Source organism: Cibotium barometz, chromosome 46, assembly GCF_041138505.1.
Source record: "Cibotium barometz isolate CiBa-2024 chromosome 46, ASM4113850v1, whole genome shotgun sequence".
NCBI lineage: Eukaryota > Viridiplantae > Streptophyta > Polypodiopsida > Cyatheales > Cibotiaceae > Cibotium > Cibotium barometz.
Genome location: NC_141091.1, coordinates 33,221,628 through 33,248,786, shown reverse-complemented (window position 1 = coordinate 33,248,786; position 27,159 = coordinate 33,221,628). Strand labels below are relative to the sequence as shown.

General features: G+C 45.2%; 1 protein-coding gene across 1 annotated transcript in view; it reads left to right on the top strand.

Moving 5' to 3' along the window:
* The first annotated feature begins 10,412 nt into the window (after positions 1-10,412).
* Positions 10,413-27,159, top strand: part of LOC147612142 (uncharacterized) — a 39,777-nt gene continuing 23,030 nt past the window's right edge. Inside the window, exons 1-2 of the mRNA XM_086784008.1 lie at positions 10,413-10,448; positions 10,621-10,704. The gene's annotated coding sequence lies outside the window, so the exon portion shown is untranslated. The remainder of the gene's footprint in view (positions 10,449-10,620; positions 10,705-27,159) is intronic.

Sequence of the window (27,159 nt, the reverse complement as noted above, 5' to 3'; positions counted from 1 at the left end):
ACGTGGCCCATAAAGCGTTGGACTCCCTTATAGTTGGTAGGTGGGGGCAATTCCAGAATGACCTTGATTTTACTCTCGTCAGTGGAAATCCCATTTTTGGACACTATATGCCCTAAGATAACTCCGTGTTTAACCCAAAATTGGCATTTGAAAGGATTCAATGAGATGCGATATAATCTACACCTTTCAAATATTTTTCATAAACACATCAAGTGCTCGTCCTCCCAAGAGGAATGAACACAAAGATCATCTAAGAAAGCTTCACAGAAGTCTCTTAGATATTCCTTAAATGCCATGTTTATCAATCGTTGGAATGTTGCAGGTGCATTGGTCAAGCCAAAAGCCATGACGCGAAAGGCAAACACTCCAAACTCCGTGATAAATGCTGTTTTAGCTTGGTCCTCGACTGCAATTGTGATCTGATTGTAACCCGAGTACCCATCTAAAAAGCTATATGCCTTCTTGCCTGCCACTCTTTCAAGCACATGTTCAGAATATGGCAAGGGGTAATGATCCCTTCTGGTGGCTGCATTAACCTTTTTGAGATCAACGCACACTCTGAGCTTCCCATTCTTCTTTGGTACGATGACTATCGGAGAAACCCATTCTAAGTGCTCAATAGGATATATGAATCCACATTTTACAAGCTTTTCAATTTCCTCTTGTACAATCTTTGCGTACTTAGGATTCATTGGGTAGGGACGTTGCTGGACTGGTTTAGCAGTGCTAATCATTGGAATCGTGTGTTGCACCACCGAGGGTGGAACACCCTTCATATCATGATATGTCCAAGCAAATATGTCCTTGAATTCTTTAAGAAGCTTCTTAAGTGCAGCTTCTTCCGTCTTGGTGAGGTCTTGAGCAATAAAAACTGGTTTAGACTCCTCACCTAGATCTGCTAAGTCTATCTCCTTAACTACCGCCGCCGCCGCCCCGCAGGGCCATCGTAGACACCGCTACTCCCATTGGTAGGTGTTTGTTGGGCTTTTGTGTAGACCACTTTACGTTCCCCTATGTAAATGATTTGAAATGCTCGGGTACGGGGTGTAAGTCTACTGGTTCTTGTTGTGCCAGGCTTTTTTCTTTCAATTCCGCCTCCTTTTGTAACTCTTGGTTTTGCCACCTTCTTGCAGTACGACTTAGTTTTGGCTTCTCTTCAATTTCTAATTGGGCAATGTCATGAGGTTGCAGAATACACCACATGACACTTTGGAGGTATTGTCCCCAATTATCTGCTAACTTCTATGATGAGCGTCAATAGCTCCTACATAACTAAGCCATTTTGCAGTGGATCTCTCCTTGTTTATTGTGGTTCGCACATTAGCTCGATAGCGTTGGCACTTATGTCTTGTTTTCTTCTTACCAAGTTTTTGATTTTTGTTTCTATCAGATTCGAACTCACTTGGTTGATCTTCACTTGTGTCCCCCTCACTTTCGGATGAACTGTAGGAGGTCACTGTCCTAGGCCTTGAGCACCTTGCTTCCACATTTGGGTGAATATTTGATTCATCCCCCCCATTAGGCTCAAAGTCAGTTTCTTCTTGATATTCATACTCAGAGTTGCGTTGGTCAGAGTCTTTGCCACTTTCAGTGTCAGTGGAGGTTGCCGCTTTCTCGCCATCAGGAGTCAAGTGCATAACACCTATCATGTTTATTGGCACTAACGGTGGCATATCTTGCCCCTCAAGTGTTACCCAACTTGTGCCTCTATTTTCCCATGTGTCTATGGTTGCCGCTAGGTGTATCCAATCCACGTTATCCGACTCAGTCATACCCGATAGGACATCCATATAAGGAGAATCTTTCCCATCATTAGTCTCTTTTTTGCATGTATAGCAATACCTTAATGGGGCGGAGTGAATAGTGGTATCCAATCGATTATCAATGATAACCTTGCTTCCTAAAGGATGTGCACGACCATTCTCAAGATCAACTCGAATGACAGAGTCCTAGAATTGTAGGTAGACATGGTTTTTTGACCAGTCATGCACCATTTGTGCTTCCCTCATGAAAGGACGTCCTAAGATCATTTGATATGACATAGGATGCTTGGAGAAATCCATTACAATGAAGGAATGTTTTACCTTGTATCCCAGGACCTTGATCTTAAGGTCCCTTAACATCCCAATAGGTTTAGCAATAGTTCCATTTGCCATCTTAACCACTATGTTTGTGACTTCAAGGTGAGGTCTTCCCATAGATTCCCAACAGTTTTTAGTCACAATGCTCACGCCAGCACCACCATCAAGGATTCCCTTTAGAGTTAATCCCTTGGTAGTAATGGGGAGGGTCGCATTAGATTCGTCACCTTCAAAGTACTGTCCCAACTTGTTAACAGGTATTTCAACGACCGAGTCTTCATCTAGGTTGGGTTGTAGATCCCAATGTCCCCCTTCATCTTGAAGCGTGTCGGGTCTATCCATATTTGCAAATTGTGGTAGCCCCGCCTTTAGTTCTCCATTGAGAAATGCCCGAAGAGCTAAGAATAGCTCAGGATCTCCGTATAACTTGGAGATGATCGTGGTTTTGATTTCAGAGGACATGAAATCCATTAACTTGGACACATTCAACGGTACTTTTCGAGATATCGCCTTGACTAGGGACTGGTGAAGATGGAATCACTTCCTCTTCGATGGGGTCAGGCATTCCCTCACTAAACATTCTTTCTAGCAAGAAGGGTGGTTGCCCACTTCCTGATGTCCTATCCTCACTTTCTTCCCGAATGATACTATAGGTATAGCTAACAGTTTATGGTTCCTGTGAAGCTGAACTTGCGTAGGAAACACTGTGTCTGGAATTTTGATTTTTCTCGGGTTTGGCTCCAGTTCTCTTTGTGTTTCTTCCACCAAACCCCTTAAGTGTTGCACTTGTTCAATCTCCTCAATTGGGTTTGGGTAAGTTCCAATCTTTTTCTTGAGGGTCTTTGGCCCACGTGGCTTGTCTTGGGGAGTCTCAATCAGTTTGGTGGCCGAGAGGGCATTAACTGACTTGGTTGTGGGGCCGAGGAAGTTTCCTTCTGTTTCCCTTTATTTATGTATTCACTTGATTCTCCTTCGTTGAGCTCCCGAGTGGGGTCCTCCCTTAAGGTAGTGGCTTTGGTCCCCAGAGTTTCTATTGAATCAGAATCATCTTCCGGATCATTCATATACACGGGGTCGTCTCCTGTTCCTATGTTAGTCTTTGAACTAGGCTTGGAGCTCATGGCATTAAGCGATCTCTTCTGTCGCGTTTTCTTTTTCTTTGCTCGAGCAATTGATGCAGTATCCCTCTCTTCGAGAATGTAGTTTTGATTTTGAAGCATTGATCGTGTAACTACATTCGCGGGTACAACGGGTGTGGTTCCTCGTGCCTGGTTGGTGACCTCAACCAAATTCAATGGCGTAATCTTGGGTGCATTAGGATTATGTGGACATTAAGCAATCAAATGATCTATGCCACAACGATTACATGTAAGTACCGGCATTCCTGATGTGCTCCCTTGATTTGGTTACATCTGAGTAGCGATCTTCTGTAGCCTATTAGGGCACTCCGCTACACGATGCAGTCCACCACAATCGTAGCATTGAAGAGGTGGTCTCCTCGCCAAGGTATTAAGGTTTTGCCCTCTTGTGGTGAGAGCAGCCGCTTGATATACAGACTTGACTTGCCCGAAATGATCCTCCATGTAGTACTGGTGGGGAATCAGTTCAAACGTATCAATCCCATATGGAACAGTGGGGTCTATCTCCTCTTCATAATCCCCACACGCACTATGTGACTCACAACCCATCTGGTTTATAGGGGTAATCTTTGTGGTCCTAGCACTGGCGGTGGTAACGGCACAGATTGGACTACATTCGGGTTCCTTGGAACTATGTGCTGTGACGGTTGCTCGACCGGTTGAGCAGGCATCAGTGCGAGTACTTGAGGTGTGTTTGACCAGGCTAATGGTGCCTGATTTGCCAACATTCGCTTAAGTACTAGGCAATCTTTAGATTGATGGCCATACTTACCACATGCATTGCAATTGAATTTGACTCTGAATGTGGGACATTCACTCGTGCTATGTGGTCCTAAGCAAACCGAACACCATTGTTGCTCTCTTCTTGGGTACATATGGCTATTTTGAGGAGCTCGATTACCCCTAAAGTATTCTTGGAGAGCCTTAGTAAGGTCGGTCACTGACATTTCGGATATCTTGGGCTCCTTGGCAATAGGTTTTACCGTCATTGGCTCGTGCCCAGATACTTGCGAACTAACAGATTTTTTCTCCGAAGACACCTTTTTACCTGCAATCATCAAGTTGTCTTCTAACTGGATTGCATTGGTAGTGACTGCTTCCCACGTTGTAAGACCTCTAATGACTAGGCCATTGTATATATCCTCGTGGCGCAATCCTCGGATGAATCTATCGAGCAGTTGGTTATTATTGAAGCGCTCATCGGGAGTGCAGCGAGAATTTAGATGCTTCAATTGACTTATAAAGTCTCTCACTGACTCCCCTTCCTCGCGTTCAGCTTTTTGGAGTTGAGATGCTACTCCCCAAAGCACACCCTCACGTATGTATTCTTTCAAGAACAATCTCTTGAGAGTGGGGTAGTGAGTGCGCTCTTCAACCCTTAAGGTTCGATACCAATCTCCGGCCTTCCCACTCAAGGTTAAGCCTAAGGCTTTACACTTATGCAGCTCATTGTGCTCTTCCAAGGAATCACACGCGTGTTCAAAGACTTCAATGTGCTTCCTCACATCTTCGTTACCACTGAAGTTTTGAGTGAGCTTAGCCACTTGTACTGCCTTGCTTCTGGGTTCTCTCTCAGGCATGCCTGCATGTTTTCCGCAATAGATCGTCCGATCGTCTGAGCAAACGCTGCGACATCACCTGGGTGAGCAGGCATAGTTGGTGGAGACACTTCTGGGGTAGCTTGGTTGATAGGAGTTGGCGTTGGTCTGGGTATGTAGGCAGCTGACGTAGGATATGATATGTGACTAGGTCTAGCTCCTCTTGGATAAGGGTTGTGATAAGGCGGTCGTGGAGCATACGCCATTGGCATACTAAGAGGCATAGGAGTTACATGAGCATGAGTAGTGATAGGTATATATGGTCGATAGGCACTGGCACGCACTGTTGTAGGTACTGTTCCACTAGGTAGCGGTGTCGTACTAACTACAGCGGTAACAGGTGCACTTTTCGTTATGCTCATCATTGGGGTAGGCATTGTGGATTCCTTAATGGAAAGTTGAGCCAAGGTTGGAAAGCTAAAGTTACTGCTTGTGGGCTCAACCTGCATTGAGACTCCAGGCGAAACAACATACGAAGGGTTTATGGGACTCACCGAGGGAGTCTCCAATTGTGATAGGGTTGGTTGTTTGGCCTTGCCCATATCCAAAAACCTTATAGGGCCAGTGGAAACTAGGTTCACTCCCCTATTTTGCCTCTCAAATTGGATAATTCTATGAATAACCTCACATATCATTTGTTGTTGCTCCTCTAGATTAGTGGCGCTAGATGTAGATCGTATGACTTCTAACCAACCTACATGGTATGTGTAACCCGTGTATAGGTCAGTTAGAGTCTCTGTGTGTAGATTATATTCCCAATTTTCATTGAGAAATATCCCATCCAGACTTGGTGTGCCAAATGGTTCTCTTGAAGTGGATGCAATGTCACTTCTTATGGATTGGCTTCTAGGGACCTCTACTTTAGGAAGAGCATCGGAAGGTGGTAGTTCAGTAGGGCCCTCATTAAACGAAGTGGGTAGAATATCCACATGGACACTCTTTGGGAGGGTAGGGTCTACATAAGATGTGAATGGCGAATCTACTACCCCTCCTTCTTCATTTACTTCGCTTGTCGCATGTTCAGAGCGTGTAGCTCTACTAAAGGTCTCTATTAGACGACTAAACATGCTAGATCCGGGTTATGGATTGGCTTCTAGGGACCTCTACTTTAGGAAGAGCATCGGAAGGTGGTAGTTCAGTAGGGCCCTCATTAAACGAAGTGGGTAGAATATCCACATGGACACTCTTTGGGAGGGTAGGGTCTACATAAGATGTGAATGGTGAATCTACTACCCCTCCTTCTTCATTTACTTCGCTTTGTCGCATGTTCAGAGCGTGTAGCTCTACTAAAGGTCTCTATTAGACGACTAAACATGCTAGATCCGGCATGTTTTGGCTTGTCTCCTCAGGGTTCTTGGTAGGGTGCCCTTCCATGGCTTTTGAGTCAGAGGACGAATCACTATCCGCTATTCGTGGATCTTGGGTTGCACTTCCTTGGGTTCCAGCTGAAGGCCAAGATACCAACGTGGAGGGATGGTGTGAGCCTGCGTAAACTGAAACGCTTTCTAGTGGCTCAGGCTCTAGTACCCGACCACATAGATGCATGTGACGTGGGTACCCTACGGGCGTTGGTGACTACCTTTGAAGCCCACCCAAGTGGTCTCTCGGGTGTTTCGCACCCCGTTTTTACTTGTTTTTGTATTATTTTTAACTCGTTTCTAACCCCCTTACTTATGGTCGAACCTGAACTAGGACGTGTGATAGCTCGAAACGAGCGTATCGTTTAAAGGATCCTAGCGTGCTTCACAGCACCGTGTTCGCCTATCCAGAGCTCCTGTGGTCCTCAAAACAGTCTGTTTCCTTGTGGGAGAAAGAGTGAAGGCCTATTTGCTTGTGGGGGAAAGGGTGAAGGCTTTATCCCACATGCTCACTTTACTCCTTGGGGAGTGGGCTACATATAGAGCTCAACTTCCCATAAGCTCTCACTTGAAAGAAAGCTATGGAGGCTCACTCTCCTACATATATTAAAAGACCGAGGTCGAGGCCGGGGTCAATTGGGGGTTTTTCTTTTCAAAATTTTTTTCTCCAAATAAAAAATCTTTCCTCTCCACACGTTTCGTTTTTTTTTCTTTTAAAAAATTTAATTTTTTAAATTATTTTTTTAAATTAAAATTTTCTTTTTTCTTTTCTTTTTCTTTTTCTTTCTCTCTCTCTTTTTTTTGGGATAAGTTTTCTAGGGTTTCTTTCTAGGGTTTAGACTTAGCCGCGGTGCATTTTGCACACAACGCAGGCCTGGGGATTCAGAAATCCCCCCTCTCACGCAGAAAACTAGAGAACAGAACGCACACCCACACGCGGAGCGAAAAAATAACAAAAGAAACAGATTTACAGAAGACAAATTGCAAAAACAGATTGCAGAACACGGAAACACCTCAACAACAAACACAGAGTCGCCTTTCCTACAGTGTAAATTTCACTTCACGCAGTAGCCCGAGTTGTAAACTGGAGCTTGGTGCAGGGCATCTCCCCGACAGCAGCGCCAAAAATGTGCGCTTTTGCCGCGAGTCGTAGCTGGGGACTTGCCGAACACCGTATGCGAGCCACGAATGGCTACAAGCTTACAACCAGGAAAGCAAGCTCAAATAGAATGCAAAGGTGTGGCACTCACCGCTCACACCGCCGCCGCGAAGGATTCCCACGTCGTAGTGAAGAAGGAGCCGCCGTCGCCGCTCTACCGCCTCACCGTCATCGTGCCGCTACACAGTGCTCGATCTCTCTCTCTCTCTCTCTCTCTCTCTCTCTCTCTCTCTCACACACACACACACACACACACACACACACACACACACACACACACGAAGGAGAAGGAAACCAAGAGGATAAGGCAAGAGCACTTTTGTATTCAACACATGAGAATGAGGATTTTAGGGTTACATTTGACTCTTATGGGTGACTTGGTCGTTCACACATGGGCGCCCATACATGGTCGGCCAATCCTAACACTTATCCTATTGATATTCAAGGTGTGCCTCTCATCGGCGATCACCCAATCCCTTTATCCTTTGTATATGGTGCCGACAAGCCCGGCCCATGACTCAGAATACTTAAACTAATTACATGATGTAAAACATAGTACGTCTCAATGTCCGTCATAGGTTAATAGTGACCCATTAGATCACACGAAGTTTGAGCAGGCCATCAGTATCCTGCTTGGTCGAGAACTCCAACACACCCCTATTAGCAACAAGCTTACAGTTCGTATAGACATCCAAGTCCTCCGGCGTTATCTGGATGCCAAACATGACACCTAGAAGTGCCAACATCCACATCGACAAGGCGGTTGCCAGCGGCCCCCTTCCAATGCTCACCCCATCACCCGAGCTCATGGGCGAGTAGCCCGTTTGGCATAGGCCCTTTCTAGTGAAGCCCTACAATATGCAAGGCACCCAGCAACCTGTGAATTAATCATGCGTACCTGCCTATCTGTCAATTGTTGGGCTTGGGACTTATTCAAGAAGGAGCAGACAACGAACCCCAAGGTATAATACAACTTCTCTTGGTTCACCCCACCAACATCCCATAGCCCATGCACAGAGGCCCCCATAATGACAAATATGCATGCATTCATTGTGGTTGTTATGATTAAGTCCCCAAGCCCACCATTGTGACAACAATCCTCTTCTTCAACTTTATCATCACGGTCCTGGAGGGCTTTCCGGATTAGAACCACTACAACGAGGGTAGTCAAGGCCTTGCCTTCAATCTGAACAAAGGCCCGACCTTGAAGGAATTGTTTGGCTATTACGAGCGCATCCAATGGATGTCCGCGTAGCGAGTGTAGAATTTTGAAGACATGATGGAGACTACATTCTAGACCAGCTACAAAGTCTTCCATTGATCCCCCCTTGCATCCCAAATCGTGGTATGACTTCATCAGAACATACTCCATCTCCTACCACTGAGTATCCTTGCCAGCTCCAAGGACGGATCTGAATTAGGGAGGGGGGTATGTTAACCACACTGGTTAACATTATTTCTAAGCATGGTTACGCTTCATATAACTCATTTTTATGTAACTGTGCCAAGCGCTTCATGTAAAAGATGTATGGGATGACTGAGCTTACGACTTGTGTAATGTTGGCCACAACAATAAGCCTAGGTGTACATAGAGCTAGGAAGTCAATTTTGGGCACCCAATTGTTAAATGAGCAGCCAACCATTGAAAAAAGAGAACTCATGTATATAACTAACTTACGAAATATGAAAAGGGACAATCCCATTATCACAATTGAGTTTTCTTTCTCCCTCTCTCACTCTCTTGTGGCTATGGTGGTAGGCTTGTGTATGTTTATGCTTGCTTGCTTGATTGTTGGGGGGTGCATGTAGGCGATGGCTTCTTGTCTTGCTTCTTCTTCTCCCTCATATCACTCTTGCACAAATGAAGGCATAGAGTAGAGGTTGAGCTCTCCATAGCTTCCTTTCTCTTTGCTCACTACCTAGCTTATGGAAGCTCCATTTGAGTGATGACACAAGTGGAGGTGGAGTGAGCCCCTAACGGTATCACATAGGGGAGTTAACCCTCATTAGGGTTGGCTAAGTGCAAGTCCCTTTGCTAACGGTATCAAAGCTCTATAGCGAAAACTTAGTAGCAAAAAACTTGGCATGATTTATAGCACAATTTCAAAACTCACAAAGATGCTAGACTACCTCTTCTTATCTATCCCTAAAGATGAGTATAATATCTTTACAGGAGACCTTAACATAGACCATCCAACGATACAATGAAACTCACATTTATGCAACAAACTGATTGCACACATTAGATCATTGAGCATATGACAATATACAATACAACATTAGCTCACATCTAGAACAACATTTTCACAAGAATTTGTACAACAAAGACAAACTACTACTATTGGTCAGACCACTCCATTCCATACCTCTTAATTGAAGTCTTGTACAACAAAGACCGTTGTTGACATGTTCTTAAAAAAAAAAACATCAAGCTCCATTTTGCTTAACCCATATTCTTCCTTTTATTGGACTTCCTCTTTCCCCTCATGCCTCTTAACTAAGAAAAAGAGAACACGTCTTCCCCTTCAATTCCTGTTCTCAACATACAATAAACAACAATGATAATAATGTGTACAAAATTAAAGGTAAGATTACGTAGTAACATCCATCCAATGAGCACTCATGCTTCCTTCAATCGTTTGACTCGTCACAAAACCATCCCAGTTTCCTTTCAACTCCATCCCTTTACCCCTCACATAGTATGTACAAAAAAGCAAATAATATTCTGTTGGCTACCTACGTCCATGCAACACTCACGCTTTGTTCGAGTCCTAAACTCACGACAAGAACACCCCAATTTGATGTTTGCATCTCTCTCTCTCTCTCTCTCGTCTTCATCTATTTGCTTTTCCCATTTTCCCACCTCTGGTATGATATGTTTCTGCTCTCTATCCCGCTCCCACTCACTTTCCCTCTCTCAAATGCACCCATGAATAAATAAGCAAACACAATCACATAGACACATGCTTCTCCTTTCCCATCCCCTTCATTCCTTCTCAACTTGACCACACCCTCTCTATAAGTATACGACCAGGCCTTTCATAACCTTCTCCTTGTTTTTTTTTAAAAGTGGGGAAGCCCCACACTAAGCATGGGAGGGAGTCAAACCCAGGGTATAAAACCTTCTCCTTGTTTTAAAATATAGGAGATTTATTTTTTGGAGAAGCGATCCGCATCACGTCGTCCAAGAGGGATGTATGGCTAGTCGATGAGCTAGAAGTTTTAAAATATATCTCTGTCTCTCTTTTGCTGTGCATATGATCTAAAATTATAAGCTCTAAACAGAGATGAGGTCCTTTGTCGTGGTGTGTTTCATCGCCGTCGCGCTTTTGCCCTTTTCCAGGTCTCTACCCTTCGTCGTCCTTCACGGTACGTCATCAGTTTTCAGGAAGAGAGAGAGAGAGATCGATCTGGATTACTGTGTGTGTGTGTGAGAGAGAGAGAGAGAGAGAGAGAGAGAGAGATCGATCTGGATTACTGTGTGTGTGTGTGTGTGTGTGTGTCTGCATAGAAATGAGCTGTGCGTGGTGATCTAAGCAATGCGACTAATTATTCAACAGGCTTTTCTCTTGAGCTCAGTTTTTAACCAGTAAAACTTCTGCTTGAATTGCATTGTTTTAGTCTCTCAATCCCTCCTATGTGGTTTCACAAAAAGTCATTCTCTAGATCTAAAAGAGGAGAAAGAAGACCTCCAGACGATTCCAAGCAAGGTGGAGGGAAGCATGCAGAGCATGATTTATGAAAACAATTTGAAATAGTATAGAAGTTTTCATGTCCACATGACCAAAAACTTGAACAAGTCGCAAGGGTTGTCTTCCGAATGTTGTTCGGATGAATCCGAGCATATGATGGTATCTGGACTTAGATCTAGCTTGCTAAGCCACTTAGCATCTGCCAAATGGTCTAAGAGATCAACGATGCGAGGCATGGGAAACTTGTTCTTGACGGTCGGTTTCATCAGTGCTTGGTAATCTACACACAAGCGTATCGAATTGTCCTTTCTCTTGACTAAGAGCACCGGAGCTTCAAAAGGCAAAGAGCTCGGTCTGACAAGAGCCTTAGCCAACATGACCTTGAGCTAAGTCTTGAGCACTATGACTGACTGGTCTGGTAAGGCGCAGTTGGAACTGGCTCAATCTTGTGGTCCTTAGGTCGAATAGGAGACAACTCTGTCATGTGTATCTACCGTGTGCTACACGCACGCAAGACTAGCTTCGAGGTTTGGGAAAGCTTGGAGCTAGGCAGGCTGATTGGTGAGGCCCCATACACATGCTTATGTTGGTATATGCTTGAGTAATACTTGGATTAATGCTTAAATGTCCTGCTTAATGTTTATGGATGCTTGATGATGCTATGCCACTTGTACACCTGATGGGTGTGCACGTGACATTCCCCTCTGCTAAACTGTTGCTGGGTGGTATACCTGGTAACCTTTTGATTCCTGTAACTTGGTTAAACACAATGCTAATCAATACACTTAAATAAACTAAGATTTGATGGACACTTGTTCAAATACAAGAAGTAAATTGCTGAATTGACAAGAGACACACAATGAGCCGGAACGGTCGACTCCTCCCTCAAATAAAGTATATTGATCTTGGGAGAATCAAGTACATAGTGTCATGGGCATTTCTGACCAGATTTCCATACCAATGTATATGAATACAGTATTTCAAACAAGTGGTTGTCGATGTAGACTTGCAACCCACACTACCCTCTCAAGTGCCCATGTTCCCTACCATCTGCTCTCTATTGTTCCACCAACACATACAATCTGCAAGAGAGCACGTAGGACAAGAGAACACTACACAGGGTATGTGATCTTGTAATCCGATTCCTCCCTCCTGCTACTTGCTCCCATATTTAAGCATAAAAGCTTACCAATAGCAAGTAGAGTCGATGACACCGGAAGTCTTCGTGATGGAAGTCCTTGGAGTTTTGAGATCTTTGATTTGTCGCCTTTCTTCGCGACAAAAGTCTTCAAGAGGATGAAGGGAACCTTGGGAAAGCTTCCCCTATGGTTCAACTTGAGAAAGGAAGGCTGAAATTAGGGTTTTCAGCAAAAAGACCAGAAATTACAGCAAAAATGAGAGTTGTTTTGCCGAATTTCAGTCATTGGGAGTGAGTAGGAGAGTGATTAGCACTTGGAAACACTCTTGGAAGCTTGGAAAACACCCTAGCAAGTTGGGTATGGCTATGGAGAGCTTGGAAATGGAGAGAAATGGTGGAAAAACAGAGTTTTCAGCCTCCAAAAATCTTTATGAAGAGAAAACACGAATTTTCTCTCAATAAGTAAGTGAATTGGGGTCCAATCAGGTGAAGGGACATGGGGAGATGCCGTAAAAGGGGAGGATCAGGTCCTGGACATTGAGTCTTGTCTGCCTCGGGACTTCAGTGAGTGTGAACTTGGAAGCGGTCATAATTTATAAGTGACTTTTGGGCACACGAATTTTCTCTCAATAAGTAAGTGAATTGGGGTCCAATCAGGTGAAGGGACATGGGGAGATGCCCATTTATGAGTAAAAGGGGAGGATCAGGTCCTGGACATTGAGTCTTGTCTGCCTCGGAACTTCAGTGAGTGTGAACTTGGAAGCGGTCATAATTTATAAGTGACTTTTGGGCGCCCAAACTTTAATGAAGTGGGAACGCACTCACTTATAAATATTGGCCAAGTCCTAAGGGCTATTTGAGCCTAGATTGGGTAATACTTACCACCTGTTCACATGCCACACAACCATGTTAGCAGACAGTTTCACACGCATGGTTCGCGGGCGGGCGTCCCCTAGTTCGGAACTACACATAGGTCATGCATGCATGAAAACAGCATGCAATTTCATTTGCAGGCAAGCACATAAAGATGCTATGCAATGTAGCATTGGTATGGACAATCCCCGTTCATGAGACTATACCAAAATAGACGTGCTCCAGGCAAGTACATGAGGTACCAGACCCAATGGAACACCAATCCACCAAGCATTTCCGGGCATGTACACGGAGGCATGATGTTGTCCTAGATGAAGATCCTTCTTGGGATGAGAGGGATAGGCTGAATCTTGATGATGAGGATTGTTCCTTGCTCCAATGCGGAGATCCACCCTTCGATGCCGGCTTCCCTCTATGTAGGAGGTAGGAATGATGAACTATGTGCTGGATATGTTGGCTAAACTGCTGATCTGCTTCTCTCTTGCTCCATGGATGAGAACCTTTGAGGAGAGATGAGATCATGGACTGAATATGATGCGCTTCTTATTTATATGCTGAGATGATGCTGGTCGGGTACCTTTATTGCAGTCGGCCAGCCTTCTGTTCCTTCACAACTTGCAATAAATGCTCTAAACTGCTGTCAGTTGCCATAAATGCCCACGACCTGATGCTATTAAATGCCCTAGATGCTATGGACTACTTTATGTGCTGAAGATGGTGCTGAAACAGCCCCATACACATGCTTATGCTGATATATGCTTGAGTAATACTTGGATTAATGCTTTAATGTCCTGCTTAATGTTTATGGATGCTTGATGATGCTTGATGTTTATGGATGCTTGATGATGCCATGCCACTTGTACACTTGATGGGTGTGCACGTGACACATCACCTCTCACCGACTTGCTTAAGGGGGTGAAGACTCGTAGATAAAAAGTCACAATTACAGGCAAGGCGCTTGATGCATTTCGTGCACTCTAGAAAGCAGTCTCAGAAGGGTTTGTTTTGAAGTTAGCATCTTGGGATGAACCTTTCGAGGTCATTACCGATGCCAACAATGTCGCCACAGGTGCAGTTCTTCAGTAGGAGGATAGACCAGTGGACCGTGGCCTACTACAGTAGAAAGTTGGATGTCTCCGAAAAGAATTATTCGGTTTATGACAAAGAGCTTTTGGGTGTGATCACAACTCTCAAACATTGGAAGCCTTTTCTTTTTGGACAGGTTTTCACAGTTAAAACAGACCACCAAGCACTTAAATGGCTTCAGACCATGCCAAGTGCCTAGTAGAGTGATCGGCAAGCCAGAGGGCGTCAGATCTTCCAATAATTTGGAGGAATAATCGAGTACATCCCTGGTAAGTATAACCCAGTTTTGTAGATGCTCTTAGTCAAAAGACCAGTATCCAAACCATGCAAGAGTCCTACCATTCTCAAAATCACTGGAAAAGACTTGGATAGCATGAAAGATCAATATGTTGATTCCGCAGCGTTTGGTACTCAGTATACTTTGGTCCTCAATTCTGAGCCTCTCAATTACTCAGTGCAGAAGGGTTGGTTGTTCTGCAAGAACCGTCTCTGTGTCATTCGGGATGACTCTCCTTAGTTGGAGGCCATAGAGGTATCGACAGTACTCTCGAGAAATTGGAACAGTCCTTTTATTGGCCAAAAATGAGGCATGATGTTTATTCACATGTTCAAGTCTGTAAGATTTGTCAAAAAGTTAAGGTTCCACATACGAAAAAGGCTGGGTTACTTCAACCTTTGTCTATCACTGACGGACCTTTCATCGACATTTCTATGGACTTTGTAGGGCCTCTACCAGCCTCCATCGGATCAAGGTTGTTAGAGGCGTTTGGTACGAGGTGGGTATGGTACGCGCCTCGAAAGACTCGTATTGTTTTAGAGATGTTAGGTGTGTTAGAGGCGTCTGTTATATATATAGTGATATAGTGATAGATATAATATATATAGTAAAAGTTGAGAGAGAGAGAGAGAGAGAGAGAGAGAGAGAGAGAGAGAGAGAGAGAGAGAAATGAAATGTTATATTAACGTCTTCAAAAGGCCAAAGTGACCTATGAGACCAAAGTTACAACCATGTGACATCTGATACACTGTCTGGAAAAGAAAGGAGAGAGCCCCACAATATATCAGTAGGGGGGAAGCTAATGCTACTAGTCAAAATGGGGTACATGAGTACATGGATACCTGAATACATGAATATGGGGGAGTACAAAAGTGACAATGAGTACAACAGTATATGGCTCGAGTCGTAATCATCTTAGGAGCTCTAGCATGGGTCTCTGCAGGATGGCCTGGATATCTGCCATAGTGAGATGCCTGGTCGGACGAGCCTGTGGTCCAAATCCTGCAAGCATCGCTGATCACAATAGTCCATGACTCTAGCCAGTGGTCCAAATCCCTCTTTGAAAAGGCAATGGTAGCGCCCTCGAATCTCGGAATATGCTGTGCAGCGACAGATGTAGTGCTCCTCCGTCTCTGGCTCTATCCAACAAATCTGACAAATCCTGTCCCCTGGAGGTATGCCTCTAAATCTGCCTGTCTCTATCCTTCGCATGACGTAGAAACCACAGGAAACGCAATCCTGCCTCCCAAAGAGTCATCTGCAAACTATGAGCTCAACTGCCTCATTAGGAAGCTCTCGTCCATTCTGGTGTCCATCAACCAGATCAATGAACCATTCTGCTTCTGAGTCAAAGAGGCATCACACTGCTCACGAGGATCAACACCTGTTACGGCGCAAAAACAAGTCCTGGAAACCTGCTAAAGACCACGCAAGGCCTTCGAAAACCTATCAACTACCCCCTCTGAATCCGGAACCACAAAGCCTGGAGAAACCACCCCCTTCTGCAAGTAATCAACTGCCACCTGCTTGGCTTTCCGAGAGGTCCCTGTGGAAAGAACATCCTCATCTATAGGAGTTTCTTTGTCCCGAGTACTACGAGACATCAGAGCATAAGTTACCTGTTCAGTTTCCTCTGACTGACGAACACAAGAACCACCAACATCAGAACTGGAAAGTTCCTGCCAATTGCCGTCATCCTGCCGACTGTTGCCATCAACTGGCAAGCTATCCACCATCTGGTCCCGGAAAGCCTGCACCTGCAGCGTATCCACACTTAAGTGGCCATTACCAGACTGCCACTCATCACAAACTTGAGAACCTGGGAGAGAGAGTGCTGAAAGCTTGTAAACTCCATTCTCCACTCCGCCTTCCCAAACCACCTGGCCTGTTGCTTTGTCCCGGAGAGCAACAAAATGCTCATCAAATTGCACCCGTACGCCAATCTTGCAAACCTGATGCACTGACAACAGATGAAAACCAAGTGACGGAACATACAACACGTGGGAGGAATGCTTCCCTCCTCTGCCATCGGGAACTATCTCCATCCTGCCCTCACTGTGAACTGGGATAGTGGATGTATCCCCAGTAAGAATGTGACCAGAATACTTGTAGAGATCCTGTAAATCTGAACGGGAAGGAGTCATGTGCCTGGAAGCACCACTGTCTAGAATCCACTCCTGAGTATCCGCCGATGCGGAGAATCCCCCAACCTCCTCCCTGCCTGAAGAAAATGAAACATCGGTGTCCATGTCATGTGCATCACAGATGCCATGGACATTCTCAGGGCTAGATCCAGAAGAGGGCAAACAGATAAAGACTATGAACCAGTAGAACCAGAATGTAGGAGCTTCAGGTGTAGCATCTGAGGTGAGCATGGAGCAGGACAAGTGGGATCATGGAGGGAAGCAGACGGCTGAAGCACATGAACCCAGACAAGGGCTGTCGGCTGAAGCACATGAACCCAGACAAGGGCTGCAAGAAAAGAGGATGTTGGCTGTCGACTGAAGTCAGCAGAGAGGTTGGGCAGTAGGCGCAGCAAGGACAAGGACCAGCAGTCGGGCAGCGCCAAAAAGGGGCTTGTATGGACTTGGAACTGGCCGACCAGCAGTCGGCCAGCATAAAGTGTCCAAAGTCCCATATAAAAAGGGCCCTCATGCTCAAGGTTTATTCATTCAACCCACTAGGGGTATGAGTCATTAGGAGTCCGAGTCTAGGGCAGTTTTGGTGTGTTATCACCTTTTCAAGAAGGCAGCCAAGGGCTGCAAAGATATGTACCTTTTTGTACCATAGTATATACTGAAATTCCAGCACTTCTCACTCTCTCTCTCTACTCTCTCTCTACCTGCGTTTTTGCATCAGATGGTGCGTTTTTGCATCAGAAGGTTTCCAAGAGTGTTTAGGGCTGAAAGAAGACTCCCCAGAGCTTCCGCATGTTACATTGGTATCAGAGCATCAGGCTCAGCAAAGCTTAACACTGATTCAGTCCTAGATGATGGTGTACAGGTCCAAGGTACAGGAAAGTACACGGATTCGAAGCCCAAGGCGGGAACACAGATCGGGAAGAACTCCCAGGAGGTTTGTTGGTGGTGTTCCACAGTGCCAGATGGGGATGGCAGTTCCGTGAGCCAGATAGGTTCTCAGGTAACAGTCCCAAGGGAGGTTGATCCTCCAAGGGTGATGTGAGAGTGCCAGACTCAGTTCCAGGAATGAAGACCAAGACGATGTTCAGAGTCAGGGCAGGAATGGATTTTGGACTAGAGGAAGACCAGATGCATAGATCTTCATCAGAGACAGAGTGGTTTGGAGAACAGACCGGATTTTCAGAGAAAAAGGTTTGCCAGGGATGGAAGATGATAGAGGGACTTCGGGACAGGATTGGGATGATGACAGTCCTCCACGAGCAGGTTGGATTCCTGTCATCAAGTTTAGCAGAGGGGGATGTCATGTGCATCACAGATGCCATGGACATTCTCAGGGCTAGATCCAGAAGAGGGCAAACAGATAAAGACTATGAACCAGTAGAACCAGAATGTAGGAGCTTCAGGTGTAGCATCTGAGGTGAGCATGGAGCAGGACAAGTGGGATCATGGAGGGAAGCAGACGGTTGAAGCACATGAACCTAGACAAGGGCTGTCGGCTGCAAGAAAAGAGGATGTTGGCTGTCGACTGAAGTCAGCAGAGAGGTTGGGCAGTAGGCGCAGCAAGGACAAGGACCAGCAGTCGGGCAGCGCCAAAAAGGGGCTTGTATGGACTTGGAACTGGCCGACCAGCAGCAGTCGGCCAGCATAAAGTGTCCAAAGTCCCATATAAAAAGGGCCCTCATGCTCAAGGTTTATTCATTCAACCCACTAGGGGTATGAGTCATTAGGAGTCCGAGTCTAGGGCAGTTTTGGTGTGTTATCACCTTTTCAAGAAGGCAGCCAAGGGCTGCCAAGATATGTACCTTTTTGTACCATAGTATATACTGAAATTCCAGCACTTCTCACTCTCTCTCTCTACTCTCTCTCTACCTGCGTTTTTGCATCAGATGGTGCGTTTTTGCATCAGAAGGTTTCCAAGAGTGTTTAGGGCTGAAAGAAGACTCCCCAGAGCTTCCGCATGTTACAGTCCATCACCTCTAGGTGCACCAAAGCCGGAGTCTTCATGATTGCTGCTGAGGAATCTTCACCCTTCTCGGTCTTCCGCTTGGGACATTGCCTCCAATAGTGGCCTTTCTCTCGCCACAATCATTACAGGTCCTCTCTGCCTTTAGTTTCTTGCGGTCAGCGTCGGACTTCTTCTCAGAAAACACCTAATAAGGGCGGGCACACCCACAACAGAGGCCCTGGTGTATAAAAATAGACAGGAGACGACTTCTAACACAAGATTCAAGGGTACAAAGTAAAATGAAATGAACTGAAATGAACCGGTAGAGTATAGAGAGAGCTCCAAAAGTGGGTATAAAAAACATCATCATCCTAGTGTGTTTGAAGTTTGAACTTTGAACTTTGGGTCTTGAGAAAGGCTTAAGGGAGGGAGGGAGAGAATGAGGGAGAGAGAGTGTGTGTGAGAGGGGCTGCCTTGGGCCCTTAAAGCCCCCGTCTAAAGACTCACACCAACAAAAAATAAATAAATAAATAATATATATATATATATACATATGACGCCTCAATCAGGCAGTCGTACACCTCGAACACCTCGTACGTCTCGAACTGTTAGAGGCACGCCTCGTAACAACTATGCACCGGATCTCGTAACACTCAATGTTTTACCATTGTGGATCGCTTCTGTAAGTTTTGCATGCTCATCCCATGCAAGCATATGGTCACAGTTGAGAATGTAGCCCGCCTTTTTCTCAAGCATTGGTACCCCATTTGTGGTTTGCCTAGCACCATTACATTAGATAGGGATTCCAAGTTCACGTCGCATTTTTGGAGGACATTATTCGATAACTTTGGGACCAAGTTATAGTTGTCTAGTGCATTCCATCCACAGACAGACGGCTAGACAGAAATCTATAACCAGTTGGCCTTTGATGTCATACTGTTATTACCAGCAGTCCAAATGGGAACATTATCTTCCATTGGTCCAAGCCATCCTGAACGATACTCATTCATTCAGTGTCGGATGAACTCCGTATGAGGTAGGCTTTGGTCGCCATTTCTCTTCTCTTTTGACGAGAATGGTGTCTCTATCTCTTGAGGCTAACAAAACGACGGAGTTATTTTCCGAAATCATTGAGTCAGTTAAAGACCGCTTGACCAAAGCCCAAGAAGCTTATAGTAGACATGCAAATAAGTCTAGACGAGATGTCCACTTTAGGAAGAGGATTGGGGCTATTTGCGCATCATGAAACTGAGATTGAAACAAGTGGGCAAACGTTGTCCCAAGCTTTCTTTCCATAGTTTTCGACCCTTTCCTATAGTTAAAAAGTTAAGTGATGTCTCCATGAAATTGAAGTTGCCTAACAGTTGGACGATGCATGATGTTTTCTATGTTTCTTGGCTAAAACCATATGTTGGACCAGAAGTTTTTGATGTTTCAGATGAACAGCAGCCATACGTGGTAGACGAATTAGAAATCATTGGTATAGACCTAGTTTGGTTCTTTCCTATGTTTTGTGATTCTTTGTTGTTATACCTTAGAGCAGACTTTGAGTGCTAGTCTCTATCATGGCTGAGTATGAGTGATAGAAACTCAGTTCGCTGGTTTTATAAAGCATGTCCTATGTTTTGTGATTCTTTGTTGTTATACAGCAGACTTTGAGTGCTAGTCTCTATCATGGCTGAGTATGAGTGATAGAAACTCAGTTCGCTGGTTTTATAAAGCATGTTCTTTTGGACTAACCTTATACAAACCTGCACCTATGTAACACGCGGAAGTTCTGGGAGTCTTCTTTCAGCCCTAAACACCATCTAGAACATGTTGATGCAAAAACGCAGACAAAAGGGAGAGTAGAGAGAGAGAGAGATATGCTGGAAATTCAGTATATTTATATGGTACAAAAAGGTACCCTAATCTACAGCCATAGGCTGCCTTCATGAAAAAGGTGGAATACACCAAAAACTATCCTAAACTTGGACCCATTTCCCTAGTGGAATGAATGGTTAACACAATGAGCATCTGCGCCTATTTATAGGCCTTTGGACACTTGGACTGAAGCAGCCGACTGGTCTTGGAATTCATAAACATTTATGCGCCGGCAATCGCCTTTGTTCTGGTTCAGCCAACAGCCCCTGCTTTGCTCTGGTACAGCTGACAACCCCTTGCATATAGCCGACAGCCCTTTTCATGTTGCCGACTGTCCCTTGTCCCCTTCTCCTAGTCCACACTAACCAACACAGCACCTTATGCTCCAACTTCTGGTCTTTTTCTGGCTACCCCTACTGGACTAGCTGAGGAACTTGTCCATGGGCACACATGCACATGACATCCCCCTCTGCTAAACTTGATGACGGGATTCCAACTTTTTCCTTGGATGACTGTCATCATCCCATTCTGTTCTGGGAGTCCCTCTGTCATCCATCCATCTCTAGCAACCCTTTTCTCTGAAAACCCGGCCCGGTCTCCAAAACCACTCTGACTCTGAATAAGATCTATGCATCTGTTCCATCCAGTCCCCAATCCATTCCTGCCCTGACTCTGAACACTGTCTTGGTCTTCATTCCTGAGAAATGAGTCTGGCACTCTCACATCACCCCTTGGAGGATAATGTTGCCCGAAAACCTATTTGGCTCATAGGACTGCCATCCCCTCTGGCTTTGTGGAACACCACCAACAAACCTCCTGGGAGCTCTTCCCGATCTTGTGTTCCTTGCCTTGGGCTTCATATCCGTGTACTTTCTTGTACCTTGGACTTGTACACCATCGTATGGGACTGAATCAGTGTTTAGCTTTGCTGAGCCTGATGCTCTGATACCAATGTAACACGCAGAAGCTCTGGGAGTCTTCTTTCAGCCCTAAACACCATCTAGAACATGCTGATGCAAAAACACAGACAGAAGGGAGAGTAGAGAGAGAGAGATATGCTGGAAATTCAGTATATTTTTTTTTACAAAAAGGTACCCCAATCTACAGCCATAGGCTGCCTTCATGAAAAAGGTGGAATACACCAAAAACTGTCCTAAACTTGGACCCATTTCCCTAGTGGAATGAATGGTAAACACAATGAGCATCTGCGCCTATTTATAGGCCTTTGGACACTTGGACTGCAGCAGTCGGCCAGCCGACTGGTCTTGGAGTTCATAAACATTTATGCGCTGGCAGCCCGCCTTTGTTCTGGTTCAGCTGACAGCCCCTGCTCTACTCTGGTACAGCCGACAGCCCCTCGTATATAGCCGACAGCCCTCTACATGTTGCCGACTGTCCCTTGTCTCCTTTTCCTAATCCACACTAGCTAGCACAGCACCTTATGCTCCAACTTCTGGTCTTTTCTGGTTGCCTCTGCTAGACTAGCTGAGGAACTTGTCCATGGGCACACATGCATATGACAACCTACTCTTGGGCACTGATGACGTGAGTAGGGATGCCATAGCTTATTGTCCACGCTATGCATGATAGAGTTCACGAACCTACACTTTATGTTCGGATAGACATTGGAGTTAATGGTTGCACTTTTGAGTCGACGTCTTTTTTAAAGTTTAGCTTAATGTTTGGTTCTGGCTCTTAAGTGCTTTAGGTCTAGAGTTTACAGTTCTCTGTTTTGCTATTTTATGTTGTTGTTTAGTATCTCAGCTCAAAAGGTTTAAGTTCTTATTAAGAAGAAGTGTTTGTATGCTTTTGTGTGTATGTGTGTGTGTGTGTGTTAAAAAAAGTTTCTTTCATTCATGTAATTGTTTTGTTTTGTTTTGTTTTCTTGTTTTCTTGTTTTTGTTTTTTGTTTTGTTTTATTTTTTGTTTGTTTGTTTTTATTATTGGTTTTTTTTTTGGGTTTTGTTAATGTCTTAATTAAAAGTCTTCGTTTCATATTATCTTTTGATTTCCTCTCCTTAGTAGCTAGGTTTGTTAGTTTATTTATTTTTGATCTTTCAAATGCTTTGTTCTTGCCTTTGTCCTTCTTCACTTTTATTTCTTTCTCCAATCTCTCAATTCGTAAGTTCAGATTTTTCTGGCCTCATGAAGGTATATATAGAAATCATTGAGCTTGAGTTGATCCTTCTTCATCGTTGGAAGTATGGTTCCGGTCGAAGACTCCGTTAGTTCTACACGAAGTTTCGAGATCGAGGTACTCACGAAGCCATTTGGCTAGACGAGGAGTTCTTTCAAGAGTACCCCCAGCTATTGGCGGACTACTTGGAAGCCATGAATATGCCGCCAAGCTAAGTAGGAGGGAATGTCACATGCACTCTGCATTGTAGTGCATGGTGACAAGATGGCTCATCATCAGTGCTCCATTGTACAGTAGTAGAACCCCTTTAGGTTTTGATATTGTCGTACGCGGTGACCCAATTATAATCCTCAGTCCAAGATATGTGAGGCACGAGCTACATAGGTCATTCCTCAGCCTTAGAGAGTCAGTTAGTCAATCAAGTCCCTTAACCCACTTGGAGAGAATCATTCATGCTTATAGAGTCACTAGAAGCCTTAGGGTTTGCATCATATCATGGTTGCATATTGCATATCATTCATCCCATATGCACATAGACCATTGCAGAAGGCTTAGAATACCATTTAGATTTATTGCGTAATTTTAGCATATTTATTAGTATTTATTCTAGCATTTTTAACATAATATTTCAGCATTTTACCATTATTCCACATATTCTAGTTGTGTAGCAATTTATTGCTACAGTCGGCCAGTTTCACAACCTGGTGACCAGCAGCTAGTGCGTATAAATAGTATCGCTTCATATCATTCATTCCATCATCATTATTGGAGCTAAGCAATTCAGCCCTGGGAGCATCATCGCTTGGAGCACATAGGCACTCATCAACAAAACACATCATCCCCAGCATTCAGCCAAGGAAGGTGCTTCAGTACCTTGCATTTTCAGCATACAAACAGAATTCAGCGCTCATACACATCATCGTTTTTCTACAGCCACTTTGGTGAAGGTAAAATGCAGCATATACATTCATTCATAGTGCATAAACTCAGCCTAGAACAGTCCCGAAGCTGCCCTTCTCTCAGCCTCAATTTGCAGCCTTCCCACATTCCATTGGAAGAGTGCATTGGCATTGAGATTGGTTGTCATTGGTGCTTCTACAGCCGGGTATAGTTCAGCCCGACTCTTGGTCTTTCAAAGGTCTTGCGTTTGGCTTATCTACAGTCCCAAGTTAGTCATACATTCATTCTCTTCAAAGATAATAAAGCAAATACTCCTAGCAATAGAAGGGGACCCTTCAGTGGGTAATTTGGGACCCAATAAGGTGTACAGATCTCTCTCTCTCTCTCTTCCTGCTTGAGCTCCGCAGACACAGGGACACCTTCTTGAGACACAGGCCCCAGCCATCCCGCCCCCTCCCTCGACAGGCAACCATCACGAGTTTCTTCCGGACCCAGGAGGTGGAGGACACCGACATAGTGGATCTTGTGGACCCTCCACGAGCTGCTCTGGACCTACCTCGCCCGAGAGGAGTTACCTCGGACCGAGCCTCTGCACTCCAGCGTGCCCGACGCCCTTGACCTCCCCGTTGGCCATGATCACCTCATCAGCTCTAGATCCAGGACATGCTCCACCGCCATCGAGCTACCTTTCCACGTGACATAGTTGAGGGAGACCTCTCGGCCATACTCGTCAACCCCATGCTTGACATTTTGGAGAGTGGTATACCATCTACTCGGAGCTGATGTTGCTCCCATGTTTTTATGTTCTTAGTATTCCATGATGAGTTTCCATGGACAGTTTTGTATCACCCCAATGAGATAGCTATTTATGTTTTCATTTTGTTTTATTTTCCATTCCATGATGAGATATGCCATGGACATTATTGTACCACTTCGGTCTCATAGGCCCATTGGGTCTTTAGTAGACGCTTAATATATCTTTCTTTCTCTCTCTCTCTCTCTCTCTCTCTCTCTCTCCTGAGCATGATTCAACATCTTCAGCAAACAAATTCAGCCTTGCAAAATGAACTACATCAGACAAAACAACATCTTTCAACCCTGGAGAAACAGATTAAGGAACAACAACACGAAAAAGAAAATAGGGAGGAAATCACACAGGTAAATTTACTTGATTCACAGCCTAAAGAAATTCTCATCCCGGCCAGTCAAAGCCTCAGAACCTCCTCCTCGTGGTGGGTTCAGAAACCGCTCGTCTTGGTCCAAGATGATCGGCACAAGCTCTTCCCAAGTAATGGTGCTGAGCCTCTCGTTGGTGATCAAAGAAGAATAGAAAGCTGAGTACTGAGAGGACAGATGAGACAATAGGGTGATGTTCATGTGCTCTGATGATATCTCCTTCCCAGCTTGAAGAACCTCCTACTGAAGAGCCTGGAGTTTGTTGATGTGCTCCTACATCGTCGAAGACTTTGTAGGATTCATCACTCGCATGTGTACTTCCAAGGAAACTCTCTTCATGGGTGATACCCGATTGTACAAAGATGCCAAGTGCTGCCAAATCCCTCGAGTCAGCTTCGTGTGTTTGATATGATTGATCACTTGGGGTGTGCTGTTGAGGAAGATGAAAGAGCGCACATGGACATTGACACAATCCCACAACTGTGCCTGGGTCTCCTGCTCTTTGACTGGTAGTGAAGAGTCCAGGGTCCTCCTCCTCAAATGCCATAGTTGTTTCTATCCAACTGTTGGTCCACCGGGAACATCGGGAGGGTGGGGATCTTCACAGGTTTCTCTGCCATTTCAAGCAAATCTTCCATCTCGGGGGTTCACGTGGTCTTGTGAAGGGAGGGTGGGTGGAAAAAAAATTTGAAGAAGAGGCTGCACTTTCTTGCAAGGTGGCTGTCCAGCAATGAATCCCGCCTTCTACCCGCTTCTCCATGTCCCATACGGCCCGAACACTCTCCAATCAGCACCAAGCACAATAGCCCCGCAAGCTCTCATCGTCTCCACAGCTTTAAGCCACCTTGGGCTTTGATTCCATGTCGGAATATGCAGCGGAAATTAGACAGATATCTGAGAGCAGAAAAACGCAGAAGTGCAAGAGAGGAGATGTGGTGTGAAACTTTGCTATATACATTGAATAGCCGGTACATAAAGTGGGGGGGGGGGGGGCGCGGGGGGGGATATAGATGGGCAAGGGCTGCTGGTCGGCCCTGCCTAAACAGGCCGTCAGTGCCCCATAGGGCCCCATGACCAGGCAAAGCTGGTTGGCTGTCCCGCGACCAGCATGGCCCTGTCAGCCAGCCGACTCCTACAGGCCGACCAGAGATAAAAAAAAAAAAACAGCCGTCCGCGCCTACCAAAATTGGAGAAAGAACAGGAAATAATAGGGACTCCTGTGGGTGGGCACACCCACATCACATGCCCTCACTCCCTACGGTAGAATATGGTACAGACAGGAGATGAATGCTAACACATGCCCTCTCAAATCCTGATGGGGAGCAAACTCCAAAGGAGAACATGAAGAAAAACTAGAGGCAACCACTGAGGCTACAAAAGGTGTCCTGTAATTTGTTGTTTTCAAAGACAAAAGTAACCGCAAACTGGTGCAAATCGCTCCAAGAGGAATCACCGGATCCAAGAAAGTAGAATGAAGATGACCGCCGGTTGTCGAAGGAATCAACCCACAAAAAGTGAGGAACTAGCCACTGCAACCCCCGCTCCAAAGAGAGTGCCAAACACTGAAGTATCACAGAGATACAACTGGCCTAGTAGAAACTCAAATCACTCCTCTCACTATTGCTAGTTGGTCTCAAACAGGCGCTAAAAAGGAGATACCGTAAAAACCTCATGAACACAGAGGTGTTCCAAGTGTGAGAAGATCCTTGGTGGACTAAGGTGGTATTGTGCTGTGGATACCAAGCCCAGAGACATGATAAATGATCACGACAATGGACATCCACTTGCTTCTGCCAAATCTCAAAGATAAGATGTACCTTGGAAGTCCAAACTGTGCAAAGATCTGGGAACAAGAGACTGTGTCCCATGAGAATCTTGTGCGAGGTCAGCCACCACGGAGGTAAGCTGAGCAATCGGAAGAAGTGGAGGCAACAAAGCATCATGGTGATGCACATCTGTCTGTAAAAACTGTCTCCGAGAGGCTTATGAACCTAAACCACCAAAGCGGAGTTGTGGAAGCTCCAACAAACCTGTATCCCAAAGTATCTGGAAATACCACCTCGGAATCTGCTGCTAGCCAGGGAGCAGATGAACGATGATAGTGATAATCGCCCCCTTGTAAGCATCACTGAGAGGAGAGGAGGGTTCTTCAACCGAAGAAAGGGAATGAGGAGACTCATCCTGGTTATGAGATGTCGATGTCTGAACCGGAGGAGATGCAAGAGGAGAGAGATACCCCACGAAAGCTGTGAGCGGAACTAGCCCACTATTCTCCATTGCAGGAACATCACCAGAATAGGTGCCCGGAACAACTGGAGTTACAGAAGGAAAGAATAACCAACCTTCTATCCCATATGAAGACCAATCCATATAAGACTCCATGGTGTTCATACACAAAGAAACTCACAAAAGAGTGAAGCTACCTCTGGCACCGGATGCCGAACAATCAAGAAAGCTTAAAAGCAAGCAGCAGGAGAGGCCCAAGAAGAAGAACGTTGAGGTAGATTCCTTTACGTGCCAAGCAAGGGGCTGAAACAGGCTGCCAAGAAGACACCAACAGCAGCTGATGCAAAACTTGGAGTAGAACGGGAAATTG